Below are 27179 nucleotides of genomic sequence, written 5' to 3' on the forward strand. Positions count from 1 at the left end.
GTTAATATATCGTTTGTGTTTGTTTTTTGAAAAAAAAAAAAAATATGGATTTGTTTGCCTCAGATATTTTGACTTTGACATTACCCATCAGAATGTATTCAATATCTACCTCCTGATGGTAAAGTATGAATTATTAATCCTGTATGTATCAGGGTCAGTCTCAGGTCAATAAACACTCAGTTATGGTTTGTTTTGGTTTCCTAAAATCCTCTCATTTGATGTAAAGCCAGACTGACTATGAATACTAGCCAAGTATCTGAGTGCGGCTCTTGAATTTTACACATACTTTCCTGTGTGCCCCCTAGCCTCTATCAAAACATATTAGATTTCCCTGTCTGAACTGACACAGACCTCACTTCAGTGTTTGATGGTGTTTGTTGTGGTGCCCTTACCATAGGCATTATATTCAATGCTATGTGTGTGTACTTGTATTACTCATGTTGCAGGAACATGAATGTGTTAAAACTGCCACATTGTGGGGACTCATTTGCCTTTTGGGGACAAGTACTGTCCGCTTAATGCAAAATTTTTAGATTTTATGTTGAAGACCTGGTTTTAGGGTTAGGTTTTGGTAAGAGCTCTGGTTATACAAGCATTAGGATTAGAGTAAGTTTGAATAATATAATTTTAAATCAGTTTTGTGTGATTGGAAGTTATGCAAACACAACTGTGTGTATGTCCTTTCAGGGTGGGTCAAAGTTAATTCAGACTGAGTGATGGCTGCTCTTGAGAAGGCACTACTGGACACACATTTTATAAGGTAGGATGGACCATCTTTGCCCGTTCCCTGTTTCATAATGATCAAGCAAGTAAAAAAAAACAAAAAAACAAGCCTAACAAAGCTGACAGGCTGTAGCTGTTGGCTAGCAAGCATGTACTTCGTGTTCAGCTGTTGAAGTGCAGTCATTTGCACACGTTTTTAAATACACTGCCTCATCTCTCTATATATATTGTTTCTAATTTTTAAGATATTTTAACACATGTCAATTTAACATTGCAGATTTGTGATAAATCGTTTTCCTTGGTTGTTTTTCAGTTTTATGTTCAAGTCATGTCTCCTAACAAGTTTCAGGGTGTCCCTTAAAGCAGGGTTGTCTAAACCCAGTATTCAGGGGCCACTGTCCTGCACATTTAAGATGTTTACACTACTCTTACATGTCTGATATAAATGCATATTATCTCCTTTAATCAGATTTTCTCAGGAAATTGAAGAAACAGAGTTAAAGGGAGTTGACATGCAGCAGGGGATACAGGTCGGGACCCAAATATAGGCCAGCAGCAAAGAGGAGCATCAGCTGTTCTACACAGGGTATCTGCTCAACTAGCTGAGCTCCCAGCACCTAAAGATTTCTTTATAGTTAGACTCAAAAACCGCTCTGTTCTCTGCTTAATGCACAAGAGAAACACATGCAAAATATTCTGTGAAGACTTAGCTGACATCATGTCTTTCTGTCACTGTCATCTTGTCAAGTACACGCAGACCAAAAAATCTTAATCACTTTTAAGTTATCCGTTTTTAAAAAGAATAGTTCTTAATTGCGCTAAAATGACTTGTCTTTGCTACACCATGCAATGATGAAGAATAATATTGGGATAATTTAGAGATTTTCAAAGGGGGAAGTTAAATTATATAAGGATGCATGCAAGTGGACACATATGAAGGATGATGTGTTTGCTTTCTATCATACCACAGTACTAGAAAGGCATTGCTTTTTCCTCTTGGCTCTTTCTGCTCGAGGCCACTGGCTGTCTCGGCAGGGAGCCACTGGTTTCATCAGCCGGGATAGCCTGCAGCTCCCAGCTTGGCAGCTTCTTGCTCAGCTGGCTAAAAGCAGGCAGCTCTCAGCTTCTGAAATCGGATTTCATGCCATCAAAGTCACACATGGAATTTGTCAGATCACAGAAAGAACAGCAAAACAAGATGTAGCTTCTCCATCTTCCTTTTACTTTCTTCTAATATCTTGTGCAAACTTTTTCTGCCACTACTTTCTTATGTATCAGTCTATCAACTGATTCTATTTGCTAAAGCACCCACCACCAAAGTTCATAAAAATGTGTTGTCTGACATCCCCGTTCTTGGATTGTTTCTGAGACTGCAGGTGGTGCTCTGCAGATTCAAAGCAGATGCTTCATTCCTTGATTATTGATCATATCACTGAAGCTTTCATTTGACCAAATTAACACTTAAGATGGTACATGATACGGATGTTCTTTTCATTAATCAACTTCTTACCACACTGGACAATCTTTCTCCAAAACCTTGTTGACAAGTTAGAACTTTAACAATATATTTAAGTCAAATTCCAGAAAAGATGGATATATTTTTGCACATTTTTCAGAGATTACATAGATTCCCCAAAAATAAATGTTGCATAAGGACACACTCTAGCTTAGGAGTAAGCTGTAATGGAATTGTGTATATTTTTATTTTTATATATTTGTATGGACACATTGCCTCTAAATACAAGTTTATTTGATTTTTTTTTTTTTTTTTTTTTTTTTTTGCTTTTTTTTTTTAATTAGCAGTTGTTATACTTAACAACTGCTTTTGTGGATTGCTTAATAGAATTCATTCATGGTTAAACAAAGGCTACTATACTTCTATATCTTCTTGGTACAACAAAACTCAGGAATCACAGTTTGTTTTTTTTATTATTATTATTATTTTTCTTAACAAATATTCTAAAGAAGATGCATTGATTTTTTTTTACACCAGCATGCTGGCCTACATACCATAAATGAGCTAGCACCAAAGACAACTACGTATGCAAAAAGGCGTTCATCTTCTGCTGTCAGGTGAAAGTATAAGGCAGAAAGTGAAGGAGGGTGGTGATAAAGAGAGCAAGTTCCATAAAAGCAGCAGACAGTATTAAATTTCCGTTGTAAACGGGGATCTTTTAACATGAACAATGACCTCTCCACTCTCACCGTTCCAGATGCCCTGCCCATGTCTGCACCGTCACAGACGAGCGTACCTGTGGGGGAAACAGAAAGCTGACAGCTGCATACCATTATCTTGAATTCCTGCTTGCATTTCTGTACCCTGATTGACCCCTAATCTATAACTCTTCAAAAAGAAAAAACAAACAAAAACATTCATTACTGTGACATAGCCTCAATAATTTTAAATATTTACACATTCTGTTCAGATGACATCCATTCATCCTTCTGCTGGCATTTACGTTTATTTTTTAAACTCAAAATATATTTGTAAGGTATTTAGTCCCATGTACAGTGTTTAATCTACAGTGGAGTGGTTCTCATAATGACTACTATGATTGGAAACATGAACTTAGATTACTTTAATTTTACCCAACTTAAATTCCAATGGACAAATCTACAAAGTGCTCCAGAAAGCTGTCTGATTGCCATACACACAATGGCAGAGAGTAATACTTTCAGATGCAGTTAAAGTCACCTGCCTTTCTGTACCAACCACCTACTCCATTATCTTGTTACTTAATACCCCTTCCCCCTACACAATGCTGGGGATTGAGACACAATACTGGTGGGAAACCATTAAGAAGGCTGAGACACTTGCACAGCAATAATACCCCTTCAAATATTCTTTGCAGGTTTCAAAGTAAAAATCCCAGTTTCAGTGTTAAAATGACAAATCTAGACTGCCTTAAAAATGTCAGTCCCACAGTTAATAAAGGTTTAAGGTAGAAATGCATGAAAACATTGCTGGTTACGAACCATTGTAGTTGTCAGAGTAATCTGTCAGGTTTCCACTTGCAGGGCACAGGGCTGCATAATAAACAAGGAAACATTTCAAGGAGACAGCTCTGATAGTCGCTTAGCTGACAGAGACCGAATGCGGTCAGGATGATGGTGAAAACAGAGCAAAGTAGATATCAATTAAGTATCTAAAGATTGTGTCTAAAGTGTCTTTTTTTTTAAAATGAACACTTGAACCTGTCAGATGCTAATTTAAGCAACGTGAATGTGATTGTGTTCTCACTCAAGTGTGGGCCAGACAGTAAAGATTTTATGCCTATCAATATTCACCACCAAAATAGAGCCAAAAATGGAGCCCAGATTGGAAACTTTTACTTTGATGTCAGATATAAACGAGGCCTTCCTCCCTCTGGCTGTCTCTTTTTCACCATTTCCCAAATAGACAGTGGCATTATCCCATTTTTTTCTGTCACATTGGCTTATTTCCACTCTCCTAAAGAGAGAGAGAAGTGCTGATAAAAAAAAAGGAGGGAGTCCTTGGCAGATGCTGTGGCCCTCAATGTTTCCAAGTGTGTTCACACCTCAGATTGTGCTAAAAAGTGAGAAAAAAAAGATGGAAAATACACCCACGCCCTCCCACCCTTCTCTTCCTCCACCCTCTCTGCCTGCAAATATTGGATTCAACTTGGAAAGTTTGCTCTCACATTTGATCCTGGTGCTCCCCCCCTGGGATTGAGCGACGTGCCTTGTAAGTGTGAGTCTGTGGGTGTGTGCGAGTGTGGGTGTGTGAAGTAGAAGCGCCTCCAGTTCTCCCGGCTTATCATACAGTTTCCATAGCAACATCTAAGGAAAGTTTAGTAGATACAAGGACGGTGAAGCTTAAAGGATTTGTCACCTGGACTCTGGCCTCTAAGTGAACCGTACCACGCTGAGTGACAGGTGGAGTTTGTCATGGTGTGTTAACCGAGCAATTTGAAGGAAAGGTTGACACATGATTTTGGATGAGTTAAAGCACCACTAAAAAAAAGTATGGGAAGTTTTTTGCTCTTTCAGTCCATCAGACAGCTGCAATTAGTCCAGAACGCTGCTGCTCGAATCCTCACTAAGACCAAGAAAGTAGATGATATATCTCCAATCCTCAGATCTTTACACTGGCTTCCTGTTTGTCAGAGAACTGACTTCAAAATCCTGCTTTTAGTTTACAAAGTACTGAATGGTTTAGGACCAAAACACATTCTGGTTTGTTATGAGCCAACCAGATCCCTCAGGTCATCAGGGTCAAATCTACTTTGCATTCCCAGAGTCAGAACTTTACATGAAGGCAGCGTTCAGCTTTTATGCTCCTCACATGTGGAACAAACTTCCAGAAAACTGCAGGTCTGCTGAAACTCAGTAGTTTTAAATCAGGGTAAAAACTATTTTTTATTTGCTGCCTTTTATCAAAACAGCTTTTAAATTCTTACTCTGGAACTTTTTTTCCTTGAATTTTATCTATTTTATTTGAGCTTTTTTTCTTTCTGTTTTTATTTAATACCTTGAATTTCTTTTAAAGTTTGTTTTTAATGCACTTGTTTGCTTCCTGAACCCCACTCTAATGCTTTTAATGTTTTATATAAAGCACTTCGAATTGTTTTGTACATGAAATGCGCTATACAAATACATATGCCATGCTCTGCCTTTGGTACCCCTACAGCTGGAAGGTGGAACAGCACAATCATTAATATTAAAAAAAGATATGGACCACAGACAGTCTTATATAACAATCTGCTGACATGGTCAAGAGGTCAGCAAAAACCCTGAAAGCAAACATCTAATAGACATTAGTAATGTTACAACCTCTAAATGAACTTATATTGACCACCAGTTTCCTAAAGTTATTAGCCAGTCATAGTTTCCTCTAGAGAATTATTATTAATTTTATTTATTTTGGTGGGATGATAAGCTAGATTATAAATGCAACTGAATGTTTTAATCTTTAATGTTTCTTTAAATAATTTTTTTAATTTATGTTGTTTCTTTCATGAAAATGCCAAACAAAACCTTTCTATCAATGTTCCCTTTGCCACCTATCTTGGAGGTGCATATTAATATACAAACATAATGTAAATATAATTTTATATTAAAGCTAATTTCCATCCCCAGTCTCTTGGCAGGCCAACAAAATAAAACAACAATAAGAATAATAATGGAAGGATAACTTTGCCCAGGTAACTTTAGACAGTTTCATGGTCTTTCACAGTCTTTACTTTAATTTTATTGCTACTAAAATTGAAATGATTAATTTTTCATTTGTGTAGATGCTGTGCTGTAGTCCTTGCAGTACATTACATTTTTTCTTGGTCAAACACCAGCTACTTACATCATTTTGTAATAAATATCTTTTTCTTGGTCTCTTATACCCTCAAAAAGGGATTTTAATCAACATTTGGCAGGTTGGCTGGTTATAATTCAGATCCTTTGTTACAGGACCCAGCAATGCTAAGTCTGTATATTTCATGATATATCAGCAATTACCAAAAACAAGATAATGAATTTTTTATATTTTGGTACAGTTTCCTTTGTCTTGTTTACATTTTGAAGAATTTCCAGGTGGCAAATATGTAAAATCAATAGGTGCAACTTAATTCACATACATGACAGTCATTTACTGTAAAAACAAACTTTTGGAAAGCCTGCAAACTTTCAAGACTTCCAACTGTGAAAGCTGCAAAACAGACCAAACTTTTTTACATTACTTGTGAATTAATCTGAAAAGTGAGTGAGGTGGCCAACTGAGGCTTCATCTATGAGGCAGAGACAATAATAAGATTATATCTTGTGTTTAAATCTCTCACACTGTTGTAATGTTATTACTAACCATGATACAAAGATCTAAAGTAAATTTGTTGAGTAAATAAACATGTTTCAATAGTTCTAATATAGGAATGAACCATGGCTTTAGTTTGCTCTAATTTATAACCTATGCAGAGCAGAGGAAGAAATAATCACGATCATTTGCGTTTAATTATAATAAATTATTATTTTTAGTATAAACCTGTGCATCAGCAACTTTACTCACAGAGTCAAATAAAGGAAATTTGACAAAGAAGAGAGATAAGGTATTTATCACTGATGGCTACAATAAAGCAGAAAAAAAAACAAAGGTGGAAACCAAAAATGTGAACTTCATCCTCCAGGTGCTCCAGGGCTGGAAACCACACTGTGCAGAAAGTTTTATGTAATTCAGAATGAGTCAGAAGCACATACTGTTAGGGTTCACAAACTTATCCAGTGTTGCAAAAATAATTCTTACATGATCCGATGTCCATTCAATATATTTATTGAGGTGTTTGAAAACTAATATCTGGTTGAGGTTTGTAAGTTATACTTAGTTTAGACCCTCTTGATGGCTATTAAAGCCATGGTTGGAGGAGTAGAAGCAGACTGCAAGCATCAGAAAAAGGAACTGGGTATTTCTAATTAAAAACACAAAATCGAGAGTGCTGAACCACTGAAACCAAAAACCACTGAAAACGCAGTAGTATTCAAACGTTATGAAAGACCTTTAAGTGGTGCTGTAAAGTTGCCAAAGAAATACACTGAAAACAGAGAATAAGACATGGACCATGCACATAAACCCATGAGAGAAGATTTTGTTGTAATGGCTGTATTGTGCTCAGTAGCTTCTGTAGCATGAATGCAACTCTGTAATTCACCATTGTTGTAGCTGTTGACAGAGTTTGCACATGCAGGTTAAATAGTAGAGGTGGGGCTATGCTGTTGTTGAATGGTAGCTTTTTTAGATTCACTGACTTTGAAACTAATTTTTTTTGGGCTGCTATAATGCCAGTTTCACTACTCACAGGCCTTGGCATAAATGGATTATCAGTGGTTTTGTGTGGACACACATTTGAAACAATTTTGTTTTCACGAAAACCTTTTTAAAATGAAAACGCTTCCACGTGCTCTTAAAAAAACAGCTCCATACTCCTACAAACATCACATCTAACACAAAAACACCATCAGCAACTTAAAATCAGAACAGAAAAGGTGCACTGACATAAATTACTAGCTTGCATGGTCCATGGACTGCATTTCTATACATGGCTAATATTCAACTTATGCTAGTGAGTGTTTTTGTGTGTGGCAGAGATGGAGCAGACTACCAGTCTATCGAGGGCTGAGTCTGCACAGCGCATACATCATAGACAAAAGACGCCCAAAAACACTGACAGGTTCAGTAATTGCATTCAGTGAATCATAAAATTACACGAATTGCATCAGTCTTGCCCTGTTAAGAGGGAGAAGGCGAAAGGATAGAGTTCGGCTGAGGTTTGAATGCACAACGCGTTCCAATGCAGCTTCAGTTAATTAAAAACCAAAGGGTGCTCCGTGCATAGCAATGCGTCACCTCAGTGCCGGCCTTCATCGGAAGTCTACCGTATGAGGAGTTATTTACTCTTCTCTGCAATATTTTCACCTCCACCCTGCACAGACTTTATTACCTGCTTGTGCCCTCATCTGTGTAAATATGGTGGAGCCATGCAGATGTTTACAATGCTGATTCGTTTTGTCCACTGCAATTGCATCTTTATGAAGAAAAAGTTGTGGCGAGTAGAATTTGTTTCTATGTAAATGAAAAGGTTCTGCACCAGCTTATTTATGACCCAATAATTAGAGTCAGGTGCATTGCAGCAGGGTAACATTTATAGTCTGCAGGACACTGGCGTAAGAGGTCCGGAGGATAAATGTTGTAAGAAAGACTGACGGCAGCAACTGCTTCTTTAACATCATTAGGTCTGAAAACATTCCTTCCTTTGCACTGTGCTAACTCACACCTGGATGTTCCAGAGCTGGAAACTTCGAAAAATGTCAAATTATATAGAGGAGATAAAACCTAAGAAAGCAGAAAGTGTTCATTTAGATTTTAAAGCATTGATTTGGCATTTTAGCTTAGTTTTTGTTCAACACTTATACGGATGGATGTCAGTATGTAATCAGTTTCAGTCAAATTACCCAAATATTCTAAAACTATTTCATAAATTAACATTGTGTACCAAACTAATGTCAATATTTAACTTATATCCTGCAGCCATTGCCCATCTCCCACTCTGGTGCATACTCAACATGAGGCTAAGACTCAATCCACGTTATGATTCATTTTATCTTTCCTTCCAACACAAATGTAAGAATTAGTGGAGCCTTATATCTTATATCAACAACATCATGAGATAGTCAATTTGTGACTCTATTTATCTTGGCATGATTTCTCTGACCCAGGATTGATTTGAGTGTCACTCCGACAGCTTTCTGTTACATATTCCAGACCAAACTGACATTATTTCACTATTTCACAATTGACACTAAGGTCTGGTAGTAGGGCTGAAAATGGGAGTAGCCTTTTATATATTTACACATGCATTTGTTCTCCTCATTAAATCCATGAAAAAACAGTTTCAGACACAAATTCCTTTCCATTGATTTGATAGTGACCAATATGTCCCCCTTGTGTCTGAATGAGACGGTGCTCATTAATGAATCAGCACATGCAGTAGCAGTAGGGTTGGGCATCGAGCATTGTTTGGAACCGGGACTTACTTTCCAATTCTTCCAGAATCGTTCAAATTTATAATTTTTCGATTCCTAATTTTGGTCCCCGGTCTGCTGACTGGAAGACAAAGCCGCCAAACACCAACAAAGAAGAATCCCCAGGAAGCGTTTGCATTACTGCCCAGTGACTGGCTACACTTGTGATTGACATGAATGACAGCCTATCATCATGGGAGGAACGCACATGTTTTGGCTTGTGAAGTTGGGAGCACTTGTGTAGCTCCAGGTGTCCTGGGATGAAAATGCTATATAAAAGTGTTCTTTTTTTTTTTTTTTTGGCCAGAAAGGTGAGGAACACAAACATACCCAACAACACTGCATTCACAGAAAGGTCAAATGACTATCAGACCGCAAATTAGATTTTATATATGAAGAAGGAGTTTGCATACAGACATTCATAAGGACTCTACTGGAAGAATACATAACTTGGAATAATTTTGTGGCAAACTTTTTGATATTTTTTAACACTAGACCCTTCCTTCTGTGGAAAAGTAATACAATTGGTCATGGAATAGATGATAATGTGACATCATTTCCATGAAACAGGTAGGAAGTCCCGTTAGCTCTGTTGCTAGCCATAGTGCTTCTTTTACTAACTGTGTTTTGGTGTTTAGGAGTACTGTAAGATAAATTATGTGGCTCGATTGTAGAGAATCTAAGCATTCTAACAAGATATAGCATGCCTATATTGATAAAAGTGTTATTGGAGAAGTTTTAGAGTTTAATGAACAAAATAGCAACCGGGTTGCCAGTGACCAAGTGGGAATGATGAGCTTAAAACATACTTAAAACCGACTCTTAAAAGAAACAGAATCGAAACACTGAAGTGGAATCAGAACCGGAATCGTTGCCCAACCCTAAATAGCAGTGGGTTTTATTTTAACATATGATCTTTTTGTCAAAGGGATCATTCGGATCATTAAAAACACATCTTTGCCCTGTTTTTTTTTTTTTTTTTTACTATCACAGTGTTTTGTTATTGGGACAAATGAGTGAGGACAAACAATGCTGAATGTTCTCTAATGTGTTTGAGCTGCAGCTGCTTCTGCATGACAGAAGAAGATGAGCACACATTAAAACAAATTTTTCCTTTCCAAGGTGATATGACTCATTTGTTTCATTTTTTATAACCCCTTTTACCTTAGATGTCTAATATAATTTAAAAGGCCAATGTTATATTTTTTCGGTTTGTGTTTTTGTTTTATAAAAATGTGACGAAAAGAGCTTTTCTTTTGTTCCTCACTTGATGTTGCATCTAATCTTCATTTGCTTCTTTTCTATGTCAGTAATGACTGATTGCCAAAAAGATATTAAGATAAAGGTGATCTATGATTAAATGACTGAAAACTGTCAAATTTAAAGATTGATGAAGCCATTAATGTAACATTTCACTTATGAAAAATTTTCAATTTTCTCCCAAAAATGTGTGGATTCCCATTCCCACAACATGCACACAAGCTTTCTTCTGTCTTCCATACAGCTTTACTGCAAACACAACTTCTCTGTGTAAATGGGCTCACATGCAACAATGTTGGAAAGCCAAGTTATTTTTGTCTGGCTAAACAATCAGGACTGTATTGTACCTCACAAAATATAACACTGCTATCCCGATACAGAGAGCATCAACAGCCCCCCCAAAAAAGTCCTTTATTAATGATAGATTACCTGTAACAGTAGCAAATATTCATTTTTTTGGACTACAGCTTTACTATAGTCCAAAAATAAATTTGTCTGCATGTTTTTCACTTCAAAGATATTCAGTTTATTCCAACACGGCCCTACCCCCAATTTACCCCCAATTTGGACCGGATGTGTGTGCGTCGCATTACAGCTGCGACATGGCCTCTGCAGTTCTTTGCAGCCATTTTAGTCAGTGGTTTGCTTCATTTTGGGAAACGTCTTATCATAAACGCCTCATTATGGCTCTCTGCTAAACACATGCGGCAAGTCTATTTTTAAATGAAGCACATGTCAACAATGCATCAAGCTCAGCAGTTCATAAAGGGGCAGACAGAAAATCAGACACAGGAGCAGTGTAAATTTCAAAATAAAAGCCCTCGTGCAGATTTGTTCTCGCTTAATCATGTAATGGTTACGTCCTTAATCAGTGAAGGCTTTTTTTTTTCCATCATGGATGACGAGACATTGAAGTGAAGAAAACTGGAAGTGAAGAATCACAAGATTCTCCAGTTCTCCTGTGATTTCGTGATCTTGCGGATCCAGCTATGCGGACTGCACTTGCAGACGCTTCGTGTCTGACACGCTCCAGTTTGAATTGACCCACTGCGGAGGTCAGAACAAAACCACAGCGCAGCCAGAATGCGGCACACACGGACCCGGTGGTAACTGGTATTCTCATCTCATATATAATAGAACAAACAGGTTCTGCTGCTGCTGAGGGGCGTCCCATGATGCACTGCTTTTATTTTTCCAAATATAAACTTATAACAGTATTGTCATTACCTGGTATTTTTCTCTCAGCAGGTCTCCCTGACCTCACCACCCCAACCACTCGAGGCAGATGGTCGCCATTCCTGAGCAGGGTTCTGCTGGAGATTTTCCTTCCTGAAAAAAACTCCTTTTTAACCTTTCCACTGTCGCCCACTGCCCAGTTCATGCTCAGGATGGGGGATTGAACTGAAGTCAACTGGTTTCCTTAGCTGACTATTATTTTTATGAACTGGCTTGTAAGAAAATTGATTGGATCACAATGAACTGGCATTAACTGATTTGTCTGTAAAGTGCTTTGACATAATTTGGTAAATTGGTGCTATACGAATAAAGATGAGCTGAACTGTATTGACTTGAACTGAATAAAGTTTTTTTATTTGTTAGTTTATTTGATATGTTAATGAAGATCTATGAACAATAGATGTAAGCATGACAGATTGTAGCTAACAAGTTAATTTGTTATTGTAGTAGGTAAAAGAAAATACACAAGACAATGAAATGTTATTACAATAAAATAATTCTGCATAAAATATTTCATTAGAATTCTAAAATATTTACACATTAATGATTAGCACAAAACTGGTTTGCTTTTAGCCAGCATTTGAGTTTTATTTTTAAAGCTGTAAATATGAGGCCTTTGTTTTCGTGTCAGAATCAGAATTAAAAGTACTTTATTAATCCCAAACTGGGAAATTTCAGTGTTACAGCAGCATAAATAACAGAGAATTATTATTCTTATCAAGAATGCTAGGGTATTCCATAACTTAACACACTTCACAGAAAGTGTATTTTGTCTAAAGGCAGTTCTTCAATGGGGAATTTCACAGTCCCCTCTAGAGAAAGCCCTGGTCCTGAGTCCACGCTCAGTGGGTTGCATTTAACTAAGATGTTACGATGGTGAAATGAAGGATTTTTCTTTTTTTCTTTTTTTTTTTTTAAATAAATCATTTTAAAAGAATTTTTACCGTGAATCCATTATTCTGAGTGTTAGAGACCAGCTGGTGAAGCCGTTCTCGATGTGTGAGAGGACCATAGAGTGTAAGAAAGTTCTAGCAGCACCACCTGTTATAACGGCCTAATCTGTTTAAAATTTTGTAGGTTCGATTTTATTGCACTTAACACAGCCTTTTCACATGACTCCTGAAGCTTAATGTTTGGTCCAATGTCACACCAAGATTCTCAAATTAGTTTACAATTTCTAGTTCTTCACCTTTCAAAATGACCTCAGAGTGTTTTACATCCACTGGGTGTTTTGTTAACATCATACAGTGTTTTTTATTGTTCAGTAACAGGCAGGATTTAAAACTCCATTCATTAACATGACGCATAACGTGGTTGAGAATATTGGACACCCCCTCAGTGCTTCTTGTGCTTGTGTATAGGACAGCATCATTAGCAAACATTTGGAAAAAGACATTGGGGCATGCATTACATAAATCAGTGATGTACAATAAAAACAACAGTGGACCAAGGACTGACCCTTGAGGTACACCAGCAGAGATATCAGTGAAAGAGGATTTGACACTTTCAACACATACACATTGTTTGTGAGCTAAATATGATTTTATCCACAAGATGGCATCAGAAGAGAAATTACCATGTGTCAATTTAGACAGAAGAAGCTGGTTTACAGTATCAAATACCTTCTTCAGGTCTAAAAATACTTCAATTCATGTCAAAAGTACTTTTAACCTTTTAAATGAACAGACAGGTTTCTGACTTGGTAGAATGGTCTGTCTGTTATCCAAACTGCATCGGATGTAGTAAAGAGCAGTGATGGGAGGAACAGCATTCAAATAAACAGCGTTAGATTACCCATTACTGAAAAGTAATGCTGTTAGTAGGTAATTACCCATTTCATTCTTACAATGTCGTTACCATTACTGGTGATAAAACTGACAGTGTGTTACTTTTTAAGATGAGATTGATTTTTTTGTTTTGGGCGAACAGATGTTTTTTTAGGGACTATATTGTGCCATTGCTACAGTGGAGAAGAGGTGAAGTGATACAGCTGAAACTGGAGACTACACTCAGTGTTTGAGTAGAAGAAGAGTTGCCGCATTCTGTTGTGACTGAGTGCAAGCTAAGATTAAAGCAGCATCTTGTGTTTGAGCCAGGAGTTCTCTTCAAATTCTTTTTACATCTCAAATTCAGTTAATAATCAGTGCTGATAACACTATAATTCTGCCCACCGAACCAGTCTTCATCTGACTGGGGGCTTAGAGGGAGAAACAACTACATAGCCTAACTGATAATCGTTGACTGATGAAGAGTAAAGTGTCATGGCAGACTTGGGTAAGTCAGTGTGCAGCAGAAAACACACACGCACACAGAAACACAAAAAAAAGACCAAAGAAATGCACGCTGCAACAGCGAGTCCAGAGAAAACAGAGGAAGAGTTTTAAACTAACTGGAATAACAGACATCAGTTTTCCCTCAAAGAGATAAAACCCAAAAATGTTATGAGAAATGTTCATTATGATCAGAAACAGAGATTCTTCGTGTTGGCTGTAAGCAGAATGACATGGAGCAGCTCTCCTGAGGACACAGAGACACAACATCCAGCAGCCTGTGATTAGTGTTTGTTAGTCATTGATGATGAAACATTATTCTTGAATGACAAATTAAGTGATGTGTTTTTGGACAAACTAATGTTTCTTTATGCAATTTTTTAAAGATTAAATTAAATTCAATTAAAGTTAAGTAAATTCAATTAAAATGCATGGATAGAGACAAACTCTTAGACCTAACTTATAGTGAAATCCTTCACCATTTGAACCATGTGTCTATTTCTCAGACCTCTGCTTGAAAATTGCACACCCATAATAAAACGAGTATATCTCTGCAACCACAAGGTCTATTTCAATACTCTTGAAGTCATAGTAAAGGAAACACTTGTGAGATGTGTTAAGATGTGTAAATATCAGTGTATGTGTTACTGGTGAAGAATAAACAAAAATTGCATATGAATGAAAAAAGTTTTAGGCTCAAGGAAAAAATTTCCAGGGTGAAAAATGAATATCTTTTTGGAATAATTCAGCCGTATCTCTAAACGTCTGAAAAATCATATGTGAACATTATCTCTGCAAAAGCCAACTCTGATTACATGAAGCTCCAAGTGCTGCCAGGTGTATTACAGTTACAGATGTATGACTGGCACCTGGTTTGTAACTAACTGATACATTGGAAGAAGATTCTGGAACTGGCAGCAATTTCATGTCTCCAGAATCTGGGCCTGAACTCCATCCTCCAGGATGACAGTCTACCTCACAGAACCAGGAGCATCACAGACTACCTTCAGAATTTGGGAAGGGAGAGACAAAAGACCTGCTGTGAGTCCAAACCTTAACCCCCACTGAACTCTTGTGGGATTGGATTGGGCGTGTTTGTGCTAGTGAGACAATCCCACTCTAGTCAGTTAATATGGCTGGTTACCCACGAGAATCCATGTTGCCATATCACTAATAACCTATAGACCCTTTTATTTTGGTCACCAGTTTTATGCATTTATCTCACTACACTATTCCATTTAAAAAGAAAAATACGCTTACATCCAATTGTCTTAATGCCTTTAAAAAAGTTAATTCTGCCTCATCACAGTCTAATAAAATTGAGGACTTTTATTTTGTTTTTTTTTTTTAATCAAGTGAAAACGAACAAGGACTTTATGACAAAACTGCTATTTTTCTGTCCTTTCATGGTTTCTCCCTGCTATAGTTCAGATAATAAAAAAAAAATGCTTTTCTGCCAAACAAAAGGAACTGCTCTCTTTTTATTCAGCAAGGAAGACAATAGACTTATTGACAGACACTGAAAAATAATAGGGGGCTGGGGGTGGGGGTTCTACTGTTGTACAGGGCTCCTGGTTTTCAAGCAAAGATGAAGCACATTGTAAGCAGGGAGCCTCTGACAGCCATCTGCTTTTTCATGAATTTCTATAATAATGCAACATTCAGAGGTAATTAAAGCCTCGGCCATGTCCGTGAAAAGGACATATTGGGAAAGGATACACAACAACCTTGTTCTGAGCAATTTGTCTCAATTAAGAGAAAAACAACAGGAGGGTCGGAGGATAAAACCAGATCGAACATCCTTCATGCCAGACACCCACAAGCATTTTGTCATTCCTTGCAGCCATTTAATAAAACAAAGGCTTCTCTGCAACCTTTGAGTGTTGCGATTTCCATGGCAACCACATGTACCCATGGACGTGAGGTTCCCAAATACAGCTCCGATTTCCTGGGAGGTCACAGTGAAGCTGAATAGGACAAGCATGTTAAAAAAAACGCTTCAGATTTCAAAGGCAGATTAGATAAATGCTGGAGCACAAGAGCAGAGCTGAAACTCATTAAGTATTCAGCCTGACAGTTTAGAGCATCCATAGCCTATAATGTCTAACTTAAAATATCAGGATTTGAAACCTTTAATCACCGTATTTGGTATGAAACATTTGAGATGCAAAGCTTTCTAAAACCCCTCATATCAGTCCCTTAAATTCAGCTGTCATAATCCTTCACATGGATGATTTTTGGACCAAATATGGAAACTCAACTGGCTGTTCAGAAAAAAAACATCTTTCCAAAAGCAAATGCCTCATGCATGAGTGAGTTTACAAACAGCATCATTACCATATTTATCTGCAAGTCCAAACATGGCACCCCTTTGTGATGAAAATCTTTTACACAGCTAAATTTAATTACTATGGATTAGCAGATCACAGTATTTAAGCAAACATGTGACATGACTGGAATCAATGTTTAAGGGAATAGAAATTGGTTTCTAATGTAATTAAATCTACAGGGAGGAAGAGTGCAAGGACGAAGATCTGTGCTTTAAACTGATTACACCTGTCAGTTAGTGCAGTCAAAGAATTCACTCTGACCACAGATGAAAAGGGATTTACACAGAAATTTAGAGACGAAAGGTATCACCTCACCTTCCTCTGTTTAATGTATTCAGTTGATAACAGGGTCCATGAAAAAGAAATAAAAATTATGGCAACCAAAAGATTGACCACTCCTTGACAGGTGAGAATGAAAGACTTTTTTTTCCCAGAAATTCAGATAAAATATGGAATTTTTGCTTCAACAACACAGGAGGTGCCGGGGGGGGGGGGGGGGGGGGGCACTGAGGGAGCGTGGGCCACCAGTTAAGTGTGATTGGCCCCTCCAGGTGCCTTCCCAAGAATAGAGAATCAAATTCTAACATATAATCACTGTAAAACTGAACTTTACCTGAATGAATATAAGATGCCCAAATGCCAGTGAATGCAGCTGTATTTTGCTTCATATTATTAGCTGCATACCTTTATAATCTTAGTCATATTTAAGGTTTTATAAGTAATAATGCTCAGTGAATCAGCAGTGTTAGGGCAGTAGAATTAGGATATCACAATTAGGCCAAAATATTAGACAATTATGCTAAGAGGCTAACAATATGTTGTTCTATATTAATATTGCCATATTGATGCATTCAAATAGCATAATCCATGCCAACTGCCTGGGTGCTTGATAATATTTGTCTCTCTAAATGTCTTTCTTAAAGAGAGTAGTAAAATCACCAGATGGCCAGAAATGATGAGAAAACACTGATAAAACTTAAAGCATACTTTTCTCATTATCATAGTAAATGTGTTATGCAACAGTGATTAAAACCATACAATGCAGGATTATCCAAAGTAAAGAACTGTTGAAAAAAGATATCAAAAAAGAAATAAATTGGCTGTTTACTTTTATAAATTTGCTTTACTTTTTACATAAAACAGCCACTTGTATTGTTAGAGTTTTTTTTTTTTTTGTTGTTGTTTGTTTTTTGGTCTTTTTGCAAAATGTCATGTAAAATTTTTGCTCAGTGACATTTACACAAACAGCAACATCTCATACAGACATGTTTCAACTATTGGTTTCCACCCACACACAAGCAAAAACTAATGTCTTGCATAATGCTGCTGTATAAGATGTCCTTGGGTTTGGTGAGATGTGGCTGTGTTTGCCCCTTTCATGTTCCTTTTAATTATTACCTTTGCCAAAGCAGAGGTCATGTTTTCACCGTCAGTCAGTCAGTCAGTCTGTCTGTCTGTCTGCCACATAACTCACTTTGGGCGTGATCCAGATCACTGACTGGATTCAGGATTTTTTTAAAGGATTCTTTACAATGAGGAGACAGGGTTTTGGCGCACAGCTTAGTAAGACGAACTGACAACGAGGTTCATGTATTTGGCTGACAGCTTTGATGGTTTGGGGAAGAAGCTGTTGAGGAGTTTTACATCTGGGGAGCCAGTATCTAGTAAAGCAAGAAAATGCAGAAACGTAAATGTAAATTCATGGATGAACTACAGAAAAAAAATCCCATTTTCATCTTGGTGATGATGCATGGGAAGCTCAGTGAAGGACATCAGCTGCGAGTTCATATCAGCTCAACAAATGTTTCTTTTTTTTTCATTTTTGTGTTTGTGTGTTTATATTTATATATATATATATATATATATTTAAGACTCTAGGTCAAAATTTATCTTCATCATGCTGGAAGTGGACTGAATGCCTGAATTTTTTTCCACACGTTTAGCCCTACACTTTATTTAATCTTAGGCCAAAAACAAAACAAAAAAAGTATACAATATAAATTAAGTAAAAATGTCAAAAGACCAGTGCAAAGTAGATCTCTTTATCACATGGTAGCAGGACACAATTATTTCTATCCACACAGTTGCAATGTCACGTATGATACACTCCAAGCCCCACCACTTTATGTCATAAAAGGACATACTGGAGAGATCAGGTCAGCTTATTTGATTCATTTGTGAATGAACAAAAGGTGGCAAAAAGAGGAGATTGTCGTTGCTGCTAAATGGTGGAAATGAAATGACAAAGGGGCTTCTGTTATTGAAGTGTTTTACATTTCTGGGCCACCATTAATTAAAATAAAGAAGAAAAAAAACTGTGCAGGTATATTTCTGATGAGGTAGATATTATTAAAATTGTGGAAGTACTAGAGTGCTGGCAAAAACAAATCAAGAATTCATGTTTAAATCTTAATTCAGGTCAGCATGAGCTCCATCTTCTACAGTATTGTTGCACAGAAAATTATTTGAATGCTTTTTCATTTTTTTCTCCCCAAAAAGCTCAGTTTTCTTTAAAAATTCAACAAAAACAGGTGTTTCGTCTTGGCTTCATTAGTTGTCCCTAAGGAGTTTTGCCTCGATTCTAACGCTTGTCCACCTTCCCTGCTCATCTTATCCGCTGCAGTGTTTGTAATAACCAGTAATCAGGCACTCATGAGCCAAAGAAAAAGCTCCTTTTATACCTTTAATATTCAGTGTTACAGAACAGCAAAATTAACAATTATGCATTCATCTTTAGCAATATGCTCATGAGTTAACTTTACATAAAATGCTGTAAACATAATTCAGAGTGAGATCAATATTCTGTGTCACCTCCTTTCTCCTGGTAAAGGCACACACTTTCCTTGCACACAGTTTTTAAATGTACTTCAATAGCTTTGATTGAGGGGGAAGGCAACGCACTGAAAAAAGCCCTTACACTACCTTTTAATTACCATAAAAGCAATATCTGCAGACATTAAATCTTTCTTATATCATAGGATTACAACATCAAACACATGCACTAGTTCGCCATTACCCAGTGGGCAGAGTTAGAGCCCAAGGACACAATTAGGGGAGGACAGAAAAGGACCTGTCGCACTTGTGTTAGATAGAGCAGTGAGCGCTTGTACTAACAAAGATAACTTGCTTGATGCCCAGAGCTGATTTTGTATTCTCTTTGAGGAAATAATAGAGTATAATCTGCATTGACTGGGAGTTTCTTTGATATTTCTGAGGACATCTCTGAAGTGCTCTGTGAACTACAGCCAAAGGCTCTTTGGGAGTCTTCAGTACTAAGGTCCAGACTCAAGGCCCCTAGTATCATTAATTCAAGCGAATAAACAAACAGAGGTACATTTGTTATTCATTTATTTATTTATTAAAGTCTAAATTTATTTCCTTGATTGAGTCTGTTTGGTCTTATGGTTTGTCAACAGCAACAGGAACAAGCTGAACCAAATGTTCACAGCTGGCAGTTTCTGCTGATAAGTAACCAGGAAGTAACTATTTTTACTACAAACTGCATTTGGTAGAGGGATTCAGATATATCTGGCCAGCTCAGGCTTGGATGATGCATCCATTTCGAGAATTCAACATAGAAAAATATTTCTCCAGTTTTGGCCTGGAAAAAAACGTTTAACTACAGGTAAATAAGGGATGTTGAGGAGGGGAAATGTTTTCTAGTTCAAATAATAGGATTGCATTTTCAGAGTTAAGTCATCACATAAATAATCAAAGGCAGATTTATCCTATTAGTGCATGTGAACATACTGCAGAATGCAATACCAGCCATATTTTATACAGGAGCATCCAGATTATTTTCTTTGAAAAAAAAAAAGGGAGGAAAAAAACAAGACTTGAAAGGTAATTAGGTTCAGCGGCTGTTTATCAAAGTGACGTGAACTTCAACCAACAAGCTGAACCAAGCAGAACCTTCAGTGGGTCTGTACCTTTTATACGCAAGTGGTGGAGGCCAACGGTGCATCAGCGGTTGCACTGCATGTCCCACTCAGATATTCAGTGGTGCAAGCAGTATTTACACCCTGTTAGCAGGAACTGCCATTGTTGTGTTGACTGCCCTCATACCTGAAGTCAGCCAGCAGGTACCATTGCAGGATGCTGATTAGTCTGAATATTTGTGTCTTTGCCTCAAACATATTGATAGGAGGGATTTGTTTTGTGATCATTATCTTGTAAATCTCATAGAGTCTAACAGCTTCACAAGATGAAGCTTCTTCACTTATCTGTACAAAAAGAAAAATAAGAGAGTTGCAGCAGCTAAAAAATAAGCTGTTCAAAACATATGAAATATGACAAAACTGGCTTTTCATTGACCAACCTTCTGATGCTAAATTGCTTGGCCTAAATGACTGAGCACCAAATTAAACTATTAGATTAAGAATATTCAAAACTTCCTTATTTTTTCACAGTTTTTCATTTTCTGACTAAAATCAATGTGGTATTTTATCAAATCAGTGCCTTCAGTTTGGGTAGCAAACTAAATTTCTACAACAGCAGTGATTTTTTTCTAAAACAAACTTAAATCGGCAATTTGTAAACATGTTTAAACTTTTAAAAAAAAAAACAGACAAGTACAAAAATAAAAACATTTTCAGTCAATTTTTCATTTCTAAAGATCTAAACAAACCTAGAATTTGAAGTTAGCAACAAGCTATGAGAGAAACAAATAACAGCATTCTGGAAATATTCTGCAATCAGCAGATTACCTGATATCAGGTGAGGGTGCCATGATTGGGTATAAAAGGGGCAATCACCAAAGACTGTCTTTTTAAGCAACGACAGGTCAAGGTTCCCAAATTTGTGCAAAACTGTCAGAAAATCATCAGTCACTTTGAAAAGTATAATACTGTTAAAATGTAAAGGAAGTCTGGGCAAATTTCAGTGAGTAAAAATTAGGGTTAAAAAAACAAAAATAAAAACATTGTTGAGACATCAGGCTACACAACATGAGAAACCATCATACCACTATAATATTATATATATATATATATATATATATATATATATATATATATATATATATATATATATAGCTGTAGACCCACCAATCGGGCAACTGGGCCATCTCACTATTTGGTTCACAAAGTTTTTCCTGTGTAACAGAGGCCTGACCGAACCATGCCACCAAGCAGAAAGATAAAATACTCAACAAAGGAACAATCGAACAGAGTCAAGATTGTTTGGTCATTGTAAAAATTTGCCAGTTTTCAGAGGCAGTGAAGGGGCTGATGGCCTTTTTTGCAGACAGATTTACAGTTTTTATCAAAGTTAAATTTTTCTTCAATTATGGTCCCAAGGTATTTATATATTACTTGCTCTGTTTTCTGACCTTTAATTAAAGTGACTCTGTGCCTGTCTTTGTTTTTTAAAATCAATGACCGTATCTTTTGTTTTAGATACGGTATGTTCAGATGGAGTTAGGACTCCTCCCGCCACTGTACAGCGTCATCAATAACTGGGCCATGGCTGCTTTCACATTCTTTAAGTCAGCTGACAATAACGGCTGATACTTGGCACACTTAAAGGTGGCCGTGTTTTCATATCTGCTCTGATACACGTTTGTATAGAGGATGAATAATAAAGTACCTTGGAAATCTGTTGTCATTTAGTGAAATTCATCTCTACAGTACCATGTTATATTGCGCAGTTAAAATGAGCCATAGTTGTTGGTCAGCCACATAATTACACAATTCTCGCCCATGGCATGTGAAAGGTACTACTGATGCAGAGGTGTATAAAGAAATTTTAAAAAGACACAACGCTTCAATTAAGGCATGTCTGTGGTTATTTGAGCAGGCCAATGCCAGACCTCATCAACACCACTTATAGCAACCTCATCAAGTATCTGCAGATTTGTCTCCTGTTGAAAAATGTATATTAAATTGCATGATGATGAGAAGAATCAGACAACAGCTAGTATGGACCGTTGAGCAGTTGAAATCTCGTATTCAGCAATAATGGACACAGATTTGTCTTTTGAAAATTCATTTTCAATTAATTTCCAAACAAATAAAAAGTATGGAAGAGTGATACAATAATAAACATAATGAGAGGCCTCTTGTCAATTCTTTGAATGTGTTATTGGCATAAACTACTAGATTTATTCATATCTTTAAATGCAGTTAAGTTGGTCAGCGTATACTTCAATGTTTTTGTTGCATTTAAGAAAACTGTTCTGTTCTGGAAAGTCAAGAGAAACACCTTTAAACCAATGAAAGAAAGAAATAGACCTGCCCTTGAAGTCATCACTTGCACACCATCTCCTCAGCATTTTCAGTTTTTTCCTCAATAAAACAAATGAAAAGATGGACTTGAATCATGTTTCACAGAACTAAAAATAAGAACATATTCATTTTGCTTGCTTGCAGTTTTATTTGAGAACACTGATAACATTATGTGCTAACTATGAAGCAGTAGCATCCCGGTGTTTTGCTCATATCTCTAAGAAGTAGAAGCAGGTGGGCGTATAGCTACCCTTTAACCAGACTATAGCACTTAATGATGCTGTGATTACATCAGCGATTCTGTGTGTTGATGGATGAGTAACAGCAACATCTGTCAACCACATCTGTTGGTGGATTGGATGAGGGATGTAGCTTGCTGGAGTAAACACAGCCCAGATGCAAAACCAACAGTGTAGCTGTTAAAAGTTGTAAATCTGTATACATAATCAGTCAGTCACATGCGCTGTGGACATCCAATTTGGTCACCAACAGGCCTGTTATGTCTCATGACAGCCTGCTCATTGCCTCCATCATTTTCGGATCGAATTATTTTATGAAAGTTAACATGCTGGTTGCTGCCATTAGTTTGTCAAGATGTTTTGACAGGTGCTTACTCCCCCTCTCTGAAGCTCTGGCACATGACTGAATGTATTGGTGTGGAACTACTGATATTACATGGGATTTGTAGATGGTGTGTTATGTCCCCAGAGGCGCTCGCTGTGTTTTCACGGCTGCAAAGTGAAAAGCTTGGTGCATGAAGGTATTCTGAGATCAGCAACACCTTACTAGTACTGGGCATGCTCTGAAAAGAATGGAAAATGTCCTAAGACAACGTTAGAATCAAAGCAATACAAACATCAAGACATATTTATTTATGGTGTTCTTTTTTTTTTTTTATCTTTAATTAGCCCATCACTCTGGGAAGCTATAATGGACCCCAGCACTGTTTAAATTCTAAACATCTGAAGTTTTCTCTTTCATGCAAAGAGAATATTTGATTTCCAAACACTGTCAGCTAGTAATTGGGGAATAGCCTGCTGCTGCTTTGAGGGTAAGAAGACTTTCCTTTTATGGGGAGAAACAGCATTTGATTCTTTTTTCTTTCTCCCCCCTTAAACTATAAGTCAGTCACTGATATTTCACAGACATTAAGTTTCCCTTTTTTTTTGGCCCTCGTGTATTGGAGAGAAAATATTATTCTAGAGAGTAAACAAAAATGTATTTGAAAGAGCTACTTCAGTTTAGAGAAGGCTTCCAGTAGAGGTACTGGAAAGAGGGTAATCTTTAGGCAAATGTGTTTACAGAGAACACAAACTGTCACAATTATATAATTATGTTCTCCTCTGATTTCCTGTTAAGTTCAGCCTTCTTAGTCGATTCAAGGGGGCAGGCCCTGGTTATGCTATCTGTTTGTTTGTTTTTCTACTTTTCTGGAAGAACAAGATCATAAAATGATAGCAAAGCAAGAGTCTTTTGGAACAGAAATACAACAACTTGAAGGAAGACCTTTGGAAGTTCCAATGACGACTGAACACAACACAAAAACCTGTGATAATCAAAATAAAGAGAACTAAATTATAGCTTTTGTTCTTTATTTCTGTAACTTTATCTCTCAGACATTTTAGTTCCTGGAAATCCCAGACTTCTTAAGTTTCTAACTTTGTCCTCACACTGACAAGAGATTGCTGTGGGAAACCTTGCCAAAACAACAATATGAATATTCACTTATATCACAAAACAAATGAACAGACCAAAGAAGAGGAAGACTTAAGTGAACTTTGCACAGTAGCTGAGGTGACTTCTGTGGGCTCTGAGGCATCTGGGATGGACCATCATAAAGTATTGTGGTCAATGAATCAGTACTTATGGATGCCATGAAAAGAATAAAGGGGACTAGTTCAAATACAAAGTAAATAAAAAAAAATGCTGGTTTCTTTTCAACTCAATCTTTAAATATATGGCTACATGTTTAGCCACAGTTGCCTGGGGTAAAGACCCATACTAACAGAAACATGGCAACCAATCCTTGGCAATGGCTCTCCAACCACCAGCACACATTTATATGCCAGTGTTGCTCACACTGAAGGCAAGGTGGGTGAAGTGTCTTTCCCAAGGACATAATCACAGATTGACTAGGTTGAAGTAGGATTCAGCCAACCTTCCAGTTACCAGACAACCCAATCTACTGCCTGAACCACTGCCATCTTAATCATTACAATTCAGTTTAAATTGATTGACAGGAATTCTTTGTGGAAACAATACCCCTACACCTACCGGTGCACTCGACCTACACCCTAAAAATTAGCAGGACTTAGTTTGTTTTGTTGACAACTGCAGGCTTGTAGCTACTGCAAATCAATCAAAGCTGTTGCCTTCCACAACAATTCAAACAATGCAGCAGTCAAAATAATCCCTTTCCCTTGGATCAGGTCCATCCCACATGGAAACTTTCATCTTGGTAACAACAGAAACAAAGAAATAGTGGCAAACATAGCTTCAGATTCTGTTTGGAGGAGGCACAGAGGGGATCTTGTCCACATCTTTATGCATCAATTCATGTCCCACAATTAAATACAGCATATGATTCTTTCCCTATTCTGTGTGTTCCATGCTTTTTGGCAGACCTTGGTCTGTTTTATTTCTTGTGTATTTGTTTATCTTATCACCTTGTAACTGATCTTTCTTGGTTCATCTGCCAATCAATCAATCATTCAATCAAATTAGTCTTTATATTTAAGCACTTTTCATACAATAAAATGCAGCACATAGTGTTTTACACATTTTAAAAAGCATTGAAAAGAAAAGCCCAAAATAGTAAAAAAAAAAAAAGAAGACTAAAAAGAATTAAAAAGAGGTCTGATAAAAAGTATTATTAGTAAAATGTTAAATGTATTCAAATGAAATAAAATGTCCCATAAAGGAACCAGGTTACAAAAAAAAATAAAAAATAAAATAAATATTCACACAAAAACAATAAACTAAGTAAAAGCCAAATTAAAAAGATGAGTTTTGAGCCTGCTCTTAAAAACATGAACGTTCTCTGCAGCCCTGAGGTCGTCTGCCAGGCTGTTCTAGAGGCGGGGGCCGTAATATTGAAGACACCTCCCGGTGTCCCGACTTTAGGAAGGATTAGAAGACCAGTGCCAGAGCATATTAGTGTCCACGAGGGTTTGTAAGGTAAAAGCAGGTCTGAAAGACAAGAAGGCCCAGAACCATTAAGGCATTTATAAACTAGTAAAAGAACTTTAAAATCAATCCTGAAACACATGGAGAGCCAATGCACTGACCTTCAAACAGGTGTAATGTGGGCCCATCTTCTGGTCTTCGTCAGGACATATGCAGCTGAATTTTGTAGTAATTAAAGAGCCAAAATACTCTTTTTAGGAAGAGCAGAAAGCAGAGCATTACAATAGTCTATGTAACTAGTGATTAAAGCATGCATTAGCGCCTCTGTGTTGCCCTCAGAGAGAATAGGGCGGACTCTAGCTTTTTTTTTTAGATGATTAAAAACTTATATTTGTGATATTCTTAATATGTGGGATAAAACTAAGGTCGGAGTATTAAATGACACCGAGGTTTTTCACTTGTAAAGATTCAGGGAGTCTAGTGCTTGAACTTGTCAATTATTAAACAACATGCTTCCCACTATAGTGCCTGCCCTTTCCTAGACATACATTTGGGTCCTTTATGTTATTATTCTTATTCACCTCCAGAAGTATAGCAAAATTCTCAAGCCCAACCTTACTTTGCCTCAACTAAAGTGTCTCTAACACAGAGTGTTATAGTCTTCAATGTGATATTTTTCTCTCACACTAAGCCAAGCATTAGCAAAACCATCACCTGGCAATTTACACTTGGCACAACATTTTGGGTCCCCATGGTGATACTGTTGTTACCATCATAGCTTCCATATGCAGGACCGTGTTTTGTAGTAGACAAGCATATATAGAAAGAAATATGTAGAATTGAGCTATGGATATGGCATATGTTCATCCAGGAGTTAGGGCAAACCTCTGATGTGTTAAACATCACACACTAGCAACTTTGCATGCTCACAGATGTGAATATGTGAATATGTGAATAGTGTAACAGCCCTATGAAAGGGGGTGGGAGATTTCTTCAGGCATCCCCAAGCCTAATTCTGCAGCTGACTTTTAGCTGAAGCTCCCTGAATGAAAGCATGTCTTATGACAACATTAATACCCTTTAGCTGCCTGACGCTTTGCACTCAGGCCTGTCTGGTTCCAAACCTTGTAAAACCTCATTTTGCTGCTCATCTTCCATGTTGAACCTCCTCCATCAGCCCCCTTCTTTTTCAACACAATAGTAGCACCATCATCACAGCCACCACACCACATCCTTTTCATCACTATGCTTTCACCACTCCTTCTATGCATCATCTCCACAAGCTGTAACTTCACCATTATCTTCCTATTCATGTCACAGGGTTTTGGCTTTGGTTCAAATTCTAGAGAACTTCTGTTTCTGCTGCTGGCTTCATATCCTGCCCTTGAGAATAGTTCTGCTATTACAGCCCTGTTGGTCTGTTCTTCTTTTCTTGAGAGTCTAACAGACTGAAAAATACCTTCAATTTCTTTGAAATCTAAATTTAA

General features: G+C 37.2%; 1 long non-coding RNA gene across 1 annotated transcript; it reads right to left on the minus strand.

The window, feature by feature from the left end:
- Positions 1–6389: 6389 nt before the first annotated feature.
- LOC121635077 lies at positions 6390–26015 on the minus strand. Its single transcript, XR_006009347.1, has 3 exons — positions 25765–26015; positions 24509–24513; positions 6390–6402 (listed from the first exon to the last, which is right to left on the minus strand). It is a non-coding gene; the product is annotated as an uncharacterized LOC121635077 (long non-coding RNA).
- Positions 26016–27179: the final 1164 nt, after the last annotated feature.

Source organism: Melanotaenia boesemani, chromosome 23, assembly GCF_017639745.1.
Source record: "Melanotaenia boesemani isolate fMelBoe1 chromosome 23, fMelBoe1.pri, whole genome shotgun sequence".
NCBI lineage: Eukaryota > Metazoa > Chordata > Actinopteri > Atheriniformes > Melanotaeniidae > Melanotaenia > Melanotaenia boesemani.